Source organism: Hypanus sabinus, chromosome 3 (assembly GCF_030144855.1).
Source record: "Hypanus sabinus isolate sHypSab1 chromosome 3, sHypSab1.hap1, whole genome shotgun sequence".
NCBI lineage: Eukaryota > Metazoa > Chordata > Chondrichthyes > Myliobatiformes > Dasyatidae > Hypanus > Hypanus sabinus.
In genome coordinates, this window is record NC_082708.1 from 181,993,850 (window position 1) to 182,011,717 (window position 17,868).

At 43.0% G+C, this 17,868-nt stretch overlaps 1 protein-coding gene across 1 annotated transcript in view; it reads left to right on the plus strand.

The window, feature by feature from the left end:
• The window catches only part of LOC132391940 (dedicator of cytokinesis protein 2-like), a 1,209,929-nt gene that overhangs the window by 673,915 nt on the left and 518,146 nt on the right, over positions 1 to 17,868 (plus strand). The window lies entirely within an intron of this gene.

A 17,868-nucleotide genomic window follows, 5' to 3' on the forward strand; every position in this document is an offset into this window, starting at 1 on the left:
ATCATTCTCTGCTCCAGGGAGCTCCACAATTTGGCAGGGGGGCTTCAAATAATGCACAATGATATCAGGATTATTATTTCTGACATATGTTGGGAGATTTGTTCTTTTGTACTAGAAATTTAGTGCAAAACATAAAATACTATACATTACAATTAAAATAACTGCAGAACAGTAATAGTGAGGAAGTATACATGGTTCATGGTGTGTTTAGAAATCTGTTGGCTGAGGGGAAGAAGCTGTTACTAAAATGTTGACTGTGGGTCTTCAGGCTCCAGTATCTCCTCCCTGCTGGTTGTAATGAGAACATTGGTATGTCCTGAATGGTGAGTGTCCTTAATGATGAGTGCTTCCTTCCTGACACCTTTTGAACATATCTTCGATGGTGGAGATGTTAGTGCCCATGATGTAGCTGGCTGAGTCTACAACAATTCTGCAGCCTCTTTCGATCCTCTGCATTGAAGCCCCCATAGCAGGAAGTGGTGCAACTGTCAAAGTGCTCTCCCTGCTTGCTGAGAAAAAATGTCAGACACATATGATTCATCAGGATGCTGGAGGAGAGATTAGGTACTTGGAGTACAGGAATCTAGCATTTCACCTGATTGAAGATATAGGTAGAGTAGATTGCCAAAATCTGTTTCACATGGTTTGGGGCATCAGAAATGAGAGGGCATATGTTTAGTGTGAGAGGATGGAACTTCCAAGGGGTCAGATTTTTTAATCAGAGCGTGGGTGAATTCCGGAACTTGCTGCCAGAGGAGGTGGTGGAGTCAGATGCAATCACCGCGTTGAAGAGGCATTTGGATTGATGGTAAATAGAAGGACACTGTCCGAATATGGGCAAATTTGATGTTTGTGTAGATGGGGAGAAGGGGGCACACAGAGGCATGGTTTGAAAGACCTGTCTCTGTGCTGTTCAACTCCTGACATTTGAGGGAGATCTGGCCAAAGTTAGCCTACCCAGAACTGTAGTCGTTTTGATTTCTCCCGGACTCATGCAAATTACTTCAGGTTGCATTCATTGATATTCAGCCACACAGTGCTGTACACTAATGTACTTTGTAACTCAATTTCTTGGTGACTATCCCTCAATTTCTACTCCGAAAGCACATCAAATTGACCTTCATTGTCCAAGATGATTTTATGTTCGCAGTAAATCACAGGCTCGTCTAAATTGCGGTCATTTATATGCTTCTTGTATTGAGACTATTACAGAAAATTAATTAAAGAATTCAGAACTGGTTTAACCTGATGCACATGCTGGTATTTCTAATTTAACATAATTGAGTCCTTCTCAAATAGACATAGTATTCTTTAATACACATTCAGTGGCCGCATTATTAGGTATAGGAGATATCTAATGAAGTGGTCACTGAGTGTGTGCCCATGGTCTTCTGCTGCTATAGGCCTTCCACTTTAAAGTTCGATGTGTTCTACATTCAGAGATACTCTTTGGCACACCACTAATTTAATGTGTGGTTATTTGAGTTACTGTCATCCCTCTGTCGGCTTGAACCAGTCTGGCCATTCTCCTCTGACCTCTCTCATTAACAAGGCATTTTCACCCACAGAACTGCTACTCACTTGATTTTTTTTGTTTGTTTCTTGCACCATTGTCTGTAATTCTAGAAACTGTTGTGCATGTAAATACCAGAAGATCAGCAGTTTCTGAGATACTCAAACCTTCCCATCTGGCACCAACAGTCATTCTACAACCACAGTTCATCCCCGTGCTGATGCTTGGTCTGAACAGCAACTGGACCTCCAGACCATGACTGCATGCTTTTATGCATGGAGTTGCTGCTGCATGGCTGGCTGATTAAATTGTATTAACAAGCTGGTGTACAGGTGTATCTAATAAAGTGGCCACTGAGTGCATACTCCTATGAATTGATTAATGCACAATATACCCTGTCTTTCTGTTTACGTGTGTCTGATTCCTCAATGGAGTCATGCAGCATGGAAACAGGCCATTAATCTGCACACATCTGCCCTGACCAGTGGGCACCTAGCAGTAGCATAGTGGTTTGCACAACGCTGTTACAGGTCGGGGCATTGAAGTTCAGAGTTCAATTCTGGCGTCCTCTGTATGAAAGTTTGTGCATTCTTCCTGTGTGTGAGCTTGTTTCCTCCGGGTGGCCAGAAAGGCCTGCTCTGCACTGTATCTCTAAATAAAATAAAATAAAATAAAGTTAATCTCATCTTCCAGCACTTGGCCTGCAGCCACCTATACCTAGGTGATTCATGTATTCATAGAAACACTTGATAAATGCTGTCAGTCACTCTGCAGTGCATTCCAAATACCAATCTCTGGTAAAGAATGTCCTCTTCACATCTCCTCTGAATTTTTTATCCTTTGCCCTAAACACACGTCCTAGAACATAGAACAGTACAGCCCAGAAACAGGCCCTTAGTCCCCCAAAGTTGTGCTAAACCAATTAAATTAGTAATCAAATGGCTAACCAAACTAATCACTTCTGCCTATCTTCCATTTTCCTCACATTCACGTGCCTATCAAAACATCTCTTTAAAATCCCTGATATATCTGCCTCTTCCACCACCCCAGGGAGCTCAGTGTGTAAAAAAAATTGCCCCCTCATATCTTCTTTAAAATGATTCCCTCTCAATTTAAATGCATGCCCTCTAATAGCAGCATTTCAACCCTGGGAAAAAAGTTAATGCATGTCCACACATTGACGAGGTTAAACTCCATCTGCCATTTCTCTGCCCATCTTTGCAACTGATGTATAACCTGCTGTCTTCTGTGGCAGTTTTCTGTGCTGGCCACAACACCGCCAATCTCCGTATCATCCGCAAAATTACTCAGCAGCCCAATTTCATTATCATCCGGGTCATTTATATACATCACAAGCACCAGATGTTCTAGTACAGATCTCTGCGGAACACCACTAATCACAGACATCCAGCAAGTCCTTTTAACCATTACCCTCTGTCTTCTATGGACAAGCCAGTTCTGAATGCAAATAGCCAATTCAGCATGGATCCCATGCATCTTAAACTTATGTATGAGCTGCCCACGAGGGACCTTGTCAAATGCAAAATAACATAAGCACAAAGCTACAAGCATCCAGTCCCAGCAGAGGTACTGTCTGTCTATGCTATCTCTGCCTCTCATAATCCTATAAACCTCTATCAGATCTCCCCTCAGCCTCTGGTGCTTCAGAGAGTCCTAAATTTTAGCTTTCTCTGATATGAGGAGAGGATTGCCGCCCCTCTCCTTTCCAGTCCCGATGAACGGTCTCAGCCGCATTGTTAGTTAACCTAATCTGTTTTATACACTGTCAATTCATTCAGGGTCATAAAGTCATTGAAAAGTACAGCACAGAAACAGACCCATTGGCCCACCTAGTCCATGCTGAACCATTTAATCTGCCTACTCCCATCGAACTGCAGGACCATAGCCCTCCATACCCCTACCATCCCTGTACTTTACCTGTCCAAGCTCCTCTTAAATGTTGAAAGCGAGCTCGCATGCACCACTTGTGCTGGCAACTCGTTCCACACTCTCACCACCCTCTGAGTGAAGAAGTCCCCCCTCATGTTGCCTTTAAGCATTTGACCTTTCACCTTTAATCCATAACCTCTAGTTGTGGTCCCCCTTAACCCCCTTTGCTGTGGTTTCTCTAATAACTGAAATTTGCCATCCAATGTCCTGTAGAATCTCCTCTTCACCCCTCTGTAGTGCTGTTGCATCCTTTGTATACTGTGATGAACCGTACACAGTTTTGTTCACACCATTGACGGTTGTGTGAGAAACCAGTCTGTGAGTCTGGACCAGGGATTGGAGGTTGCAGGCGCAGTCTCTATGAGTCAGAGAGCCTGGAGACAGCTTATTGTGGGGTTGGGGACTCATCTCTGTGTGTGAGTGGGTGGGTGGCAGAAAGGCTTTTTCTTGTTATTATTTGGTTCTGTTGTTGTTGTTTATGTTCTACTGGACATTGTGGGCATGCTAGGTGTGTTGGTGACAAATAAAACACTTTATGGATGGCGTGGCAGTGTAGCATTCAGTGTAACACTATTACAATGCCAGCTGTGAGGGTGGGGGTTCAATTCTTGCAGTTTTCAGATATTTCCCGTAACTACGCGGGTTCCCTCTGTGTGCTCCGGTTTCCTTCCACATTCCAAGGACAAATGGGTTAGAGCAATTAAGTTGTGGGTATATTACGTTGGTGCTGGAATATATTACGGCACTAGTGGGCTGCCCCCAGCACTTCCTTCGGTTGTGATGGTTATCGCTATATGGTTGGATGTACTTTTGACAAGTGAAACTATCTTTCTTCCTTTCATCCTTTCTTTCTTTCATTCTTTCGTTCTTTCCTTTTTCCTTTTTTTTCTTTCTTCCTTTCTTTCCTTCTTCCTTCCTTCCTTTCTTTCTACATGTGTACATAAAAACATAGATATTGGTGCAGGAGTAGGCCATTCAGCCCTTCAAGCCTGCACCACCATTCAGTATGATCAAGGCTGATCATCCAACTCAGAACCCTGGACCTGCTTTCACTCCATACCACCGATCCCTTTAGCCACAAGGGCAATATCTAACTTACAAGGGCCATATCTAACATGTGATAAGTATATGAATCTGAATCTGAACTAGATACAAGATGACCATGTGGGTTTCCTCCACGTGCTCTGGTTTCCTCTCACATTCCAAAGACAAGCGGGTTCATAGGTTAATTTGTTACTTGGCTGTAATTGGGTGCTGCAGGCCTCTTACTGTGCTATATCCCTAAATAAATATAAGTATTCTGCTCTTGTTAGGATTTCCTTTTGCACAATGATCTTTGCACTGTACTGCTATTTCGCATTTATTGTCGTGTTTGTTATTAGCATGAACATAGTTCACTCTGTGAGCTTCACCTGAGTAAGGAATTGCATTGCAGCCTGGCGTAAAGGACTACAAAAACCAATCTAATCTGTTCTACAAAGGAGAAAGGCAGCAGGCGTAGGTCAGCATCGTCAGCTGCTCTTCCTCTCCAATTTGATTAGGAAATATGAAATGGAGGTCTGCAGTTGCAGTGAGAGATTCTGGATTGGAAAGTTGATTCCCACTGGAGTTCGGAGACTGAGGTAACCATATTGAGTTTTATTAAATTATGAGGGACACTGATAGAATAGATCATTAGAGTTTGTTCCTCCCAAGCCAAAGGAGTCTAGGGTAAGTTTTGAGGAGAGATTCCAAGGAGTTAATTTTTTCATACGGAAGGTGGAGAACGTCTGGATAAACTGCCAGAGGACGTGCTGGAGACAGATTCAATGCCAACTGGAAATTAATTTTGATACTTTGATTCTCAGGGCCCAAGGCCAAGGACTTGAGGCTCAGAGGTGGCCTGTCTGTGTGTGGGAGCGTGTAGGAGGTCAGGAAAGAGACTTCTTACTGCTGCTTGTGTTGTTCTGCTGAATGTGGTTGGCATGCCATGTTGGTGCAGGAATGTGTGGCCACATTTGCGGGCTGTCCCCAGCACATCCTTTGCTTGTGTCGGTTATTAATGAAAACAACACATTTCTCTGTATTTTGTAATGTAACTGTAATGAGTAAATCTGAATCTGAATGTAGATAGGCATTACAGTCAGCAGAGAGAGGGAAAGTGCCAAAAGACACTTTTTTTTTGCATTGTACAAATATGTGAAAAAATTTGTTTTTATTTCAGTTTGTATTTGCTAAAGGTTTGACTACTGATCCTGAGATTGTGAACCCTGTTTCTTGGCTGTCCAGCCAAATAAAACAGTTGCTCGAGGCACCTTCAGCTCAGAGTCTGGAACGTTTCATTCTTCCAAAATGTCTATGTGTAATCCTTAATCTATTGGGACAACTACATTCATCACAGGATCAAGGTCAATGTCAAGTTGATTGTTACCTGCGTAAGTGCCTGTATGCCCAGGTGCAATGAAAAACTTTGGTGCAGCAGCATCACAGGCCAAAAGCATCGCACAAAGTGTTCACAAGAATAATGCAATGATTAAACGTATTTATTACCAGAAAGAACACAATTGGAACAAAAACTCAAAGTACAGAGTGATCAAAGTGGTGCTGAACTCTTACTATTAGGATTAGAACATAGAACCTCACAGCACAGTACAAGCCCCTCAGCCCATGATGTGTGCCAACCTTTTAACATCCTCAAAGCTTTCTTCCTATATAGCCTTCCATTTTTCTCTCAGCCTAAGAATTTTTAAATACCCCTAATGTTTTTGCCTCTACATTACTCTCTGTAGAAAAGCTCCGATAAACCCCTCTACTTTTTTTCCAATCACCTTGAAATTATCCACCTTTGTATTAGCCTGCGAGAAAGTCTCTGTCTCTCTCTTATCAAGTCACCTCTCACCCTCCTTCACTGCAGAGCCCTCGCAGGCTCAGCCTATCTTCCTAAAACATGCCCTCTAGTCCAGGCAGCATCCTGGTAAATCTCCTCTACACCCTCTCTAATGCTTCCATTTTCTTCCTATAATGAGGCTACTAGAGCTGAACACAATATTCCAAACAGGTTCAGCTTGTCACCAAACATTTTGACAACCATGCTGTATCACTAAATTAGAGAGAAAAAAAAGAACCTTCTGCAGATGTACCATTTATTTATTTCATTTACAGATACAGCATGGGAACAGGCCTTTCAGGCCAATGAGCCTGTGTTACCCAATTACATTGTGTTGGTGCGTGGCCAAGTGGTTAAAGCGTTTGTCTGGTGATCTGAAGGTGGCTAGTTCGAGCCTTGGCTGAGGCTTGCGTGTGTGTCCTTGAGCAAGACACTTAACCACACATTGCTCAGTGACGACACCAGTGCCACGCTGTATGGGTCCTAATGCCCTTCCCTTGGTGGTGTGGAGAGGGGAGACTTGCTGCATGGGCAACTGCCAGTCTTCTGTACAACTTTGCCCAGGCTTGCGCCCTGGAAACTTTCCAAGGCGCAAATCCATGGGTCTCGGGAGACTAATGGAGGCCTACACATACACCCAAATACATCCATGTGACCAATCAATCTACTGACCCAGATGCTTTGGAATAGGTAAGAAAAATACAAACGCATTACAGACCGGCAGAATTGAATCCGGGTTGGGGTATAAGTGGCACACTAACGTGCCACTCTGTTGAAAGTATCCTGACTGGTTGCATCATGGTCTGGTATGGCAATCTGAATGCACAGGAACATCAGAAATCTCAGAGAGTCATGGATGCTGCCTTTTACACCACAGGCTCATCAGTTCCCACTGTGGGTAGAATCATGGGGCAGGAGGTACAGAAGCCTGAAGTCACACGCCATAAGGTTCAATAACAGCTTTCCTTTAATCATTTGGTCTTAAATGGTCTTTAACCAGCTGCACTACCTTAATCACTACAGTTTAGCAACTAAAAATACAAGAGATTCTGCAGATGCTGGACATCTTGAACAACACACACAAAATCTTGGTTATTTAAGAAATTATCAAACTCTTTGTTGAAAAGATCAAAGTAAATTTATTATCAGAGTGCATATCGGAGTGCAGAGTGCAGACCTTTTGACAAGGTCCCACACAGGAGATTAGTGTGCAAACTTAAAGCACACAGTATTGGGGGTATAGTATTGATGTGGATTGAGAATTGGTTGGCAGATAGGAAGCAAACAGTGGGAGTAAATGGGACCTTTTCAGAATAGCAGCCAGTGTCTAGTGGGGTATCGCAAGGCTCAGTGCTGGGACCCCAATTGTTTACAATATATATTAATGATTTAGACGAGGGAATTAAATGCAGCATCTCCAAGTTTGTGGATGACACAAAGCTGGGTGGCGGTATTAGCTGTGAGGAGGATGCTAAGAGGATACAGGGTGACTTGGATAGGTTAGGTGAGTGGGCAAATTCATGGCAAATGTAACTTAATGTGGATAAATGTGAGGTTATCCACTTTGGTTGCAAGAACCGGAAAACAGATTATTAACTGAATGGTGGCCGATTAGGAAAAGGGGAGATGCAACGAGACCTGGGTGTCATTGTACATCAGTCATTGAAGGTGGGCATGCAGGTACAGCAGGCGGTGAAAAAGGCAAATGGTATGTTGGCATTCATAGCAAAAGGATTTGAGTACAGGAGCAGGGAGGTTCTACTGCAGTTGTACAAGGCCTTGGTGAGACCGCACCTAGAGTATTGTGTGCAGTTTTGGTCCCCTAATCTGAGGAATGACATTCTTGCCATAGATTGAGTACAGAGAAGGTTCACCAGATTGATTCCTGGGATGGCAGGACTTTCATATGAAGAAAGACTGGATCGACTAGGCTTATACTCACTGGAATTTAGAAGATTGAGGGGGGATCTTATTGAAACGTCTAAAATTCTAAAGGGATTAGACAGGCTAGATGCAGGAAGATTGTTTCCGATGCTGGGGAAGTCCAGAATGAGGGGTCACAGTTTAAGGATAAAGGGGAAGCCTTTTAGGACCGAGATGAGGAAAAACTTCTTCACATAGAGAGTGGTGAATCTGTGGAATTCTCTGCCACAGGAAACAGTTGAGGCCAGTTCATTGGCTATATTTAAGAGGAAGTTAGATATGGCCCTTGTGGCTAAAGGGATTAGGGGGTATGGAGAGAAAGCAGGTACAGGGTTCTGAGTTGGATGATCAGCCATGATCATACTGAATGGCGGTGCAGGCTCGAAGGGCCGAATGGCCTACTCCTGCACCTATTTTCTATGTTTCTATACTTCACTACACACAACCCTGAGATTCATTTTCCTGCAGGCGTCTTCTGCAAATCTATAGACTAGAAACTATAACAGGATCAATGAAAGATCAACAAGAATGCAGAAGACAACAAACTGTGCAAATACAAATATAAATAATTAATGAAAGCATGAAATAACAAGATAAAGAGACCTTAAAGTGACATCTTTGTTTGTGGGATCATCTCAATAATTGGGCAAGTGAGTGTAATTATCACCTTTTGTTCAAGAGCCAGATGATTGAGGGCTAGTAACTGTTCCTGAATCTGGTGGTGCAAGTCCTGAGGCTCTTGTACTTTCTACTGAATGGCAGCAGTGAGAAAAGAGCATAGCCTGGGTGGTGAGCTTCTCTGATGATGATTCTGCTTTCCTGAGATAGTGTAGATGGTTTAAAAGTACTGCTTGTCTAAGCCAGAAAAATAAAGTGCAACATTTAAGTTGGAGAACATTTGAAATTTGTTCCAGATATGGATCTTTTGTAATTGGACGTGCTCATCTCAAGATAAACCAGCCAGACATGCCTTGTCTTGATACAAAAGGAATTTAATCCAGGGGGAAGGGAGTGAATACTTTTGAGAAGATGCAGTAAGACAAGGGAGTGATTGAGAGATGTGGAGGAACAGAAAGATCCGACCATGTACATCTGCAGATCTCTAAAAGCAATAGGGCAGGTTGATAAAATTTGGTGCTCACGATGCATCCTTCCCATTGGTGAGAAATGTCATAAACTGGGTAATCGCTTCGTTGAGCACCTCCGTTCCTTCTGCCACAGGCGAAGCTTCCCGGTGGCCAAACATTTAAATTCTGATTCTCATTCCTGTCCAGCATGGCAGTCCATGACCTCCTCTTGTACCAATGAGATGAGGCCACTCTCAGGGCAGAGGAACAACACCTTAAATTCCATCTGAGCAGCCTCCAATCTGATGGCATGATATCAAATTCTCCTACCATTAAAAAAAATGTTTCCTTGTCCCCCTCCCCTCTTCTTCTCTTTCCCACTGTGGCCTCACAACTCTTCTCACCTGCCTATCAACTCCCGCAGTGCCGTTCCTCTTTCCCTTTCTCCTATTGTCCACTCTTGTCTCCCATCCTTCCTCTCCCGCCCTTCATCTTTCCCACCAATCCGGCTTCATCTATGATCTTCTCGCTATCATACTTCCCCAGGTTGATAAGGAGTTTGTAAAGCCCAACAGGAAGCTTTCGGTTACCAGTGTGACTATGTTGGAACTGCATATAACACAGGTTGGGTCAACAGTATGATAAAGATGTAATTCTACTGGGAAGGATGTGAACAAATATGTTGCCAGGAAAACTATAATTATGAGGTAACATTGAATAGTTTGGATTATTTCCTTTGGAGCTGAGTAACAGAAGGTTTGAGTTATAGAGTTGTATGGCATGGTTCTTTTACCCAATTTGACTATGCTGAATATAAACACAAAGGATTCTGCAGATCATAAACATGAAAAAGTCTGCGGATGCTGGAAATCCAAAGCAACACAAAATGCTGGAAAACTCAGCAGGCCAGGCAGCGCCTATGGAACTGGATAGATAGTCGATGCTTCAGACCGAGACTCTTCTTCAGGACCGAGAAGGGACAGGGAAGAAGCCAGAATAAAAGGTGGAGGGAGGGGAAGGAAGCTAGCTGGTAGGTGATAGGTGAAGCTAGAGGAGTGGGAAAGATCAAGGGTTGGAGAAGAAGAAATCTGATAGGAAAAGAGAGTGGACCATAGAAGAAAGGGAGGGAGGATGGGACCCAGGGGGAAGTAATAGGTGGGTGTGAGGAGCTAAAAGGTTAGAATGGGGAATAGGTGCTGGAAATCCAGAGCAGCACACACAAAATGCTGGAGGAACTCAGCAGATCAGACTGCATCTATGGAGAGGAATAAGCACCTGACCTTTCAGGCCTGGAAGGTCTTAAATATGCCTGACCTGCTGACCTCCAGCATTTTGTGTGCTTCACTCATCCATGTCGACCAAGGAGCCTTCCTGAGCCTGTCCCATTTGCCCGCATTTGGCTCATCTCCCTGTAATTGATAATTGGTTTATCTGTGGTTTTGTGGACAGAGATACAATGAAAAGCTTTCATTTGTGAGTCATTCAGACCATTTCTTGCGTAAGTATATTGATGTAGCACAAAAGAGAAAAGTAAAGACACTCAGCCTGTCAGGCATCGATGTACCTGCTGGGTTCTTCCAACGTTAACTTGCTGAGTGTAATGAGTTCTTGGGGCCAGAGAGGATTGGGGTGGGGTCTGAGGCTTTAAAGAGCACCTGAATTGGTTAACCTTTAATAGTTTTGAGTTTCTTGTGTTCTTCTCGAGTGACTTGCTCTTAGTAATGCAATCTCCTGGTGTTTTCTGTTTAAGCTTGTTAAGTTTATTTTGATAAGCTCAAGGGTTCTATGTTAGTTGTATTATTTAACCAGATGCCTGATTCGCACTAATTGTGGGGTCCTAGTTTAGGGACTGTTATCCTCACAGTGTCACTCAGAACTGATGTTCTTTTGGAATTTTGTTGAATAAACTTTTGTCTCCATCTCTACTTCAGAGTCTGTCTTTCCTTTGCACTTGGGTTCCGATAATGCCAGTGCACATTGTGACACAGAGGTTCTGCAGCATTTTGTGTATGTGTTGCTCCGGGTTTCCAGCACCTGCAGAATTTCTTCTGTTTAAAAAAAAGATAGAGTACGGAATATAGTGTTACAATTACAGAGAAAGTGCAGTGCAGGTAGACTATAAGGTGCAAGGCCATGTAAGGTAGATTGAGAGATTTCACATTTCAGAGATCTGAGATGAAGTTAATTAGAGGGACCTGTCATGAGCAGAAGTTTTTGAGTACCAGATGCCACAGTGCGTGAATTTTTAAGTCATTGATAGGGGCATTAGAGGTTAGACAGGGGTAAAGTTTCACATTCAGGCATTGACTGGGACTGAACTCATTCCCTGAGATTCCCTTGGAGGCAGAAACTCTTGCCACACAGAAACAACACCTGGATGTGTACTTGCAGAGCTGTGACCTACAAGGTTCAAAGCTAGGATTAAGCATTTACTCCTTTTCGACTATCATCGGCCAGCTGAATGGCCTGCTTTGTGCTGTAAATGCAAGCGGACATTGTTTCTATCCCAAATCTGACACCTTTCAACCCAAATATCGGAAAATTCATCTCCATGACAGGAAGAAATGTATGTGTTCTGTGGCAATAGATATCAAATGTGACAAAACACAGTTAGAAGTCAGGAGTCTTGAAAGAGTTCCTGCTGCAAGACAACATTTGGTTTCCATTTGTGCATTTTTTGCCATGGGCTACTGTCTTCTTGACCCAAGCAGCTGACAGGTGAAATTACAGCTTAATGCCAGAAAAGAGAACAATTTTTATGAATTTCACAGTCGAGGGAAAAGCAAAATGCCAGCTGAACGTTCTCCCTTCTCTTCTGACATCCTCTGTTGGGGGCAGAAGTTTTTGAGTGCCAGAAGTTGCACAGATTTAGTGATCACATATGGCCGTTGGCAGCTTCTCCACCCACCCTATGAGACTATGCATTTTGAATTATATTTTATTAACTTATTTGTGATATTATTTTGTTTTGTGTGATATATGTATTGTGGGTTCAGAGGAACATTGTTTCATTTTCCCTTCATCAGGTTTTGGCCCGAAACGTCGTTAGTACCTACCCCCATAGATGCTGTCTGGCCTGCTGAGTTCTGCCAGCATTTCGTGTTTTTTTTTCAAATTTATTTCCAGCATCTGCAGATTCACTCGTGTTGCCTTTGTTTCATTTTCCTTGTTTTGCATTTGTCCGTACAGTCAGATAACAATGCACTTCAACTTGAAAAGGTCTGTTCAAGCGTCTGATAACAGTACTGTGCAAATGTCTTAGGCAAAAGTCCCTCGCCTCTCCCTTTCCCCTTTCCCACTCAGTCAACAATAGAGACCCAGATCAGAATCAGGTTTATCATCACTCGCATATGTTCTGAAATTTGTTTTATTTTGTGGCAGCAGTATAGTGCAATACATAAAGTTACTACAGTACTGTACGAAAGTCTAAGGCACCCTGGCTAAATACTGTATATATGCACTCAAGACTTTTGCATAGTATTGTATGGACGCTGGTCCAGGAGCCTCATGGTCGTTGGGTAATAACCGCTCCTGAACCAGGTGGTAAGGGACCCAAGGCTCCCGTACCACGTTCCCAATGGCAGCTGCTCTGATATTCCCCTCAAAACTCAGCGACAGTGATAATCCAATCACTGTTGTTTGTGAGAGCTAATTATCTGCAGTCTGCCCTCCGTTACAGCCATGACTGTACATCGGGGGCAGCGCGCCGAAAGTCACCCGAGTTTCAGAGAGAACTGCTTTACTAGCCGTCTGTTCAGAAATCTTGTAACGAAGGCAACAGGTGTGGGTATTGCATTCGGACCGACGATTCCTCCCCGAACCGCTCCCTTTCGGCACGGCTCCTCCACAGAAGATTTTCTGCGCCGGTGCTTTAATTGCAGTCATTTCGAGAGACATTGTCGATAGATTGAGATTCAGAGCAGCGGTTGTAATTTCGAAAATTCTAAACCAGAAACAGCTGAAAATACACGCCGGCTTCAGAAAGAGATAAATGTGGGAGGTTTTAATCTGATCACTTTTGATGATTACTACTGATGAGACATGAGGTGGTTTTGAGAATGAAGGTATTGAATTGTGAAATATTGATGAGGCTTTGGTAATGTGTTTCTGGAATTGCCTCTCCGTGAGATCGAGCTGAGTTGCGCTTGCCATTTGCCACTCAGTAAGACATTCTTCCGGGGAGAGAGAGAGCTGTTGGACGGAAGCATGCTTTCGGTGTTCGGAGTTATTGCCCGGGATTAATTGGAAGTGACTCCCAGACAGCTCTCACTAACTGCCAGACCCTTGCTGAGGCAATTGAAAATTCTGCAAATGAACTGCTCATCACAGCTCCTGCCTTTGATTTGAATCTTGCACTCTCTGCGTTCGCTTGTGTTATGCCGCGGTCTTAAGCACCGGGTAATCAGGATTTAACACACTCAGTGCCAAGCTGTATGTCTCTCACCTTCCCGGTCATAGGGTTCAAACAGACAATTGGCACCGAATGCTAACTCTTATTCCTCTTTTAAACCTTTTGTAAGTTAAGGTAATTTTTATGCCTTGCACTGCTCCAAAGCAATATATCCAGGCTGTGAGATTGCTTACTACCCTCTGCCACTCAATACACAAGTACACCCTGTCTGAATGCCCTACCACCACCACCACCCCCCCACTCCCCAACTCACAGACACCTTCTCACTGCTCACTTTTCACCTTTGATTGCTGCTGCTCCACATATTTTTGTGACTGCTTGTTTTATCAGAATAGTGTCAGTAACGTTAAACTGTCTTACATAAAGGTGCACGTCGCACTTTATGTCAATCTTCAGGCCGCACCACTCGGGGAGTTGTGCGAATATTGTTTTGTGACTGGATCATAGCTCTGTGTGCAATGTGTGACTATATGCTCTGTGTTTTGCACCTCCTTGGCCCCAGAGGAACCGTGTTTCCTTCAGCTATATGCATGTGTGTGGTTGAATAACAATGAACTTGAACTCGAAATGTTAATGGTAATAAACCCGATAGTGATTTTGATTCATCAGCTTCTCTGTTAGTTCACAGCCATCCAAAATCATAAATCACTCAAAACTTACTCTTCATGCCTTAACACATGGTCCATTGGTATTAGTATTGGAATTGGTTTATTACTGTCACAGATACAGTGAAAAGCTTGTTTTTCGTATTGCTCATACAGATCAAATCATTACACACAAATTGCTGGAGGAACTCAGCAGGTCAGGCAGCATCTATGGAAAAGAGTAAACAGTCAAAGTTTTGGGTCAAGACCGTTCTTAAGGAGAGAAGTGGAGGATGGGGGTGGGGTGGGAGTTGCCAGAATAGAAGGGTGGGTGGAAAGGGAAGGAGGGTAGCTAGAGGTGGATTGGAGAAGAAGGAATCTGATAGGAGAGAGTGGACCATAAGAGAAAGGGAAGGAAGAGGGGAGGAGGGGACTCAGGGGAGATGATCGACAGGTGAGAAGAGGTAAGAGGCCATATTGGGGAATAGAAGTGGGAGGGGGATTTTTTTTTAACCAGAAAGAAGAAATTGATATTCATGCCATCAGGTTGGAGGCTACCCAGATGTTCTTCAGGAGAGAAGTGGAACTGGACCTCTTCTTATCCGAATTCTGAAGAATGAGGAGTGACCTCATCAAAGCCTATTGCAAGTTGAAGGGCCTCAATAGAGTGGATGTGGAGAGGTGGAGGAGACTAAGACCAGAGGGCACAGCTTCTGAACAGAGGGATGTCCTTTTAACAGAGTTGAGGAGGACATTTTTAGCCAGAGAGTGGTGAATATGTGGAATTTATTGCCGCAGGCAATGTGGAGGCCAGGTCGTTGGGTAATTTTCAGGCAGAGGTTGATAGATTTTTGATTAGTCAGGGCATGAGGAGATGTGGGGAGAAGACAGGAGACTGGAGCTAAGAGGGAAATGGGATCAGTCATGATGAAAATGTTGAGCAGACTCAGTGGGCCAAATGGCCTCATTCTGCTTCTATGTGTTATGGTCTTATGGTTTTCACAACTGTGTTCTGATGAAGAGCCTGAAACATCAACTATTTATTTCCCTCCTTAGATGCTGCCTGACCTACTGATCTCGTCCAGCATTTTGTGTGTGCTGCTGCACTCAATACCATGGGGTTCAAGCATTTTTATTTTTGTACATCCAAGTCTAAGATTAAAATGTTCAACATAAAAAGAGAATCTTTAATCTGTCAGTAAAGGATTTGTCCTTGAGGTGATGGAAATAACTTTGATTATGTGGTGGCTCCCTTCACCTATAAAGCATCAAAACATTTTTTTTATGAGTGTCACTGATGTCAGTGAATGTTCATTAGACTGTAATGACATTCAATACCATTCTGCAGCCTTGCATAACATCTGACAGTCAGAGAATGAAAACAGGAGGGAGATTATAAAGGTCTTCAAGAGTGGGCAAAAGCACTTCACAACAGAAAAAAGCTTTTTGTCCATTCAGTCTATACCAACCTGTTTTTCTGCCTAGTCCCATCTACCGGCACCTGGATGATAGCCCTCCATAAACCTTTCATTCGATAACCTATCTAAAATTCTGGTTGAGTTTGAAATGGAATCTGCATTCACCATTTCTGCTGGTGGCTCTTTCCACACTCTCACCACCCTTTGGGTGAAGAAGTTCATCCACCGGTCACTCTTCAGTATTTCACCTTTTATACTGACCCTATGACCTCTGGTTCTAGTCTCACCAGTCTTGAGGGGAGAAAACCTGCATCTATTTACATTACCTATGTCCCTCTTAATTTTATATACCTCTATCAAATCTTCCCGTATTCTCTTATGCTCACAGAATAAAGATCTAGCATAAGATTGGTGGCACAGTAGCACAGCAGTTAGCTTAATGGTGTTACAGCACCAGCAACTAGAATTCAATTCCGTCACCGCTTGTATATCCTTCACGTAGCAGCTTGTAGTTTCCTCTGGGTGCTCCAGTTTCCTCCCACGTTCCAAAGATGTATGCATTAGTAGGCTAATTTGCCACCTGGGCATAGTTGGGTGGTGCAGGTTTGTTGGGATGGTGGAGCTTGTTACTGTGGTGTACCACTAAATAAAAAATAAATAAAAATATCTCTCCATATTCTCTTGAATGGCAACAAATCTTCTTGTGAAGCTCATATTGCCTTCTGCAAATTTGACAATTGGAGAAATTGAATGGATTACCTGCATATGAGTGTATGTGGCGAAGATGTTTCTCTTAGTAAGGTATACTAAGACCAGAGGGCCAGCCTCAGAATAGAGGGACATACATTTAGAACAGAGGGGAGGAGTAAATTCTTTAACTAGAGGATAGTGAATCTGTGGAACTTATTGCCACAGACAGCTGTGGAGGCCAAGTCATTGGGTATAGTTAAAGCAGAGGTGGATAGATTCTTATTTAGTCGGGGAATCAAAGGTTATGGTGGACAAGACAGGAGAATAGGGTTGAGAGAGAAAATAAATTAGCCATGATGAAATGGTAAAGAAGATTCAATTGGCTGAATGGCCTCAATTTGCTCCTGCGTCTTATGGTCTTTTGGAATGTCAGAGCAGCAGACAATGCATTTCATTGCATTCCATTGAAGTACAGAAGGATCTTTGGTTCCAAGTCCATAGCTTCTTCAAAAAGGCAACACAAGTTTAGAGGGATATGGGCCCTTGAATTTGGTCAATGACTCAGCCCCGCATTAAGGGTGTTAATTACATTAACGTGTTACATTAATAACGTGTTACATACATAATGTGTTACATTAACTGACCACAGTTAATGTAAATTTCTTGAACATTTTATGTGAATTTTCTAAAACCAACACTTTCTGTCTTATACTAAAATGCATTGGTGTTTTCATGTAAGAAAGAGATGAAGCAAGAGAGATACCACCCGAGCTGCACATTTGCTGAGTAATTTCTAATTTTACTGAACTCTGGTGAGTGTACACCCAAAGTTAGGCTTTCCCAAACAAGAAACCCTTTCACTGCAGGTGTTGATTGAATGGAACTCCTCTGAGCTGTTTCTCATGTTGATTGGGTTTGAAAGCTGCCTTTCCTCACTGCAAGATGTTCCAAAGTCCTTCCTAGTTAACTAGCTACTCTTTGTCTCGATGCAGTTGTAACATTACTGAATGCAGAATCCAATTTGTACATAGCAAGGTCTTACAACAATGCGATAAATGGCTAATTAATCTGCTTTGGTGGTAATGTTCAGAGATAAATGCTCGTGAGAACTCTCAGGAAAATCACAAACTCTTCACCAAACAGTGCCAGGTGGTCTTCTTCCTAAAACTCAATGCAGTACAGAAACATCAAACTCAATCAGGGATGCAGTGACTTCTGGAGAGTGAAGACTGTGACAGGAAGAATTTGCAGAGAATGTAATGGGAAACCATCAATAATTGTCTTTCCCAGAGTAGCCCAAACACCAACAAGCAGCATGACTTGCTAAAGCAATTTTTATTGCTGTTAACACACACAACCTATTTACAGAAACAGCAAGGTAGTTGACAGGAGATGCGCTGCTGCATTAATTTTCTGCAACTTCACCGGTGTCTTCAGTTATTACTT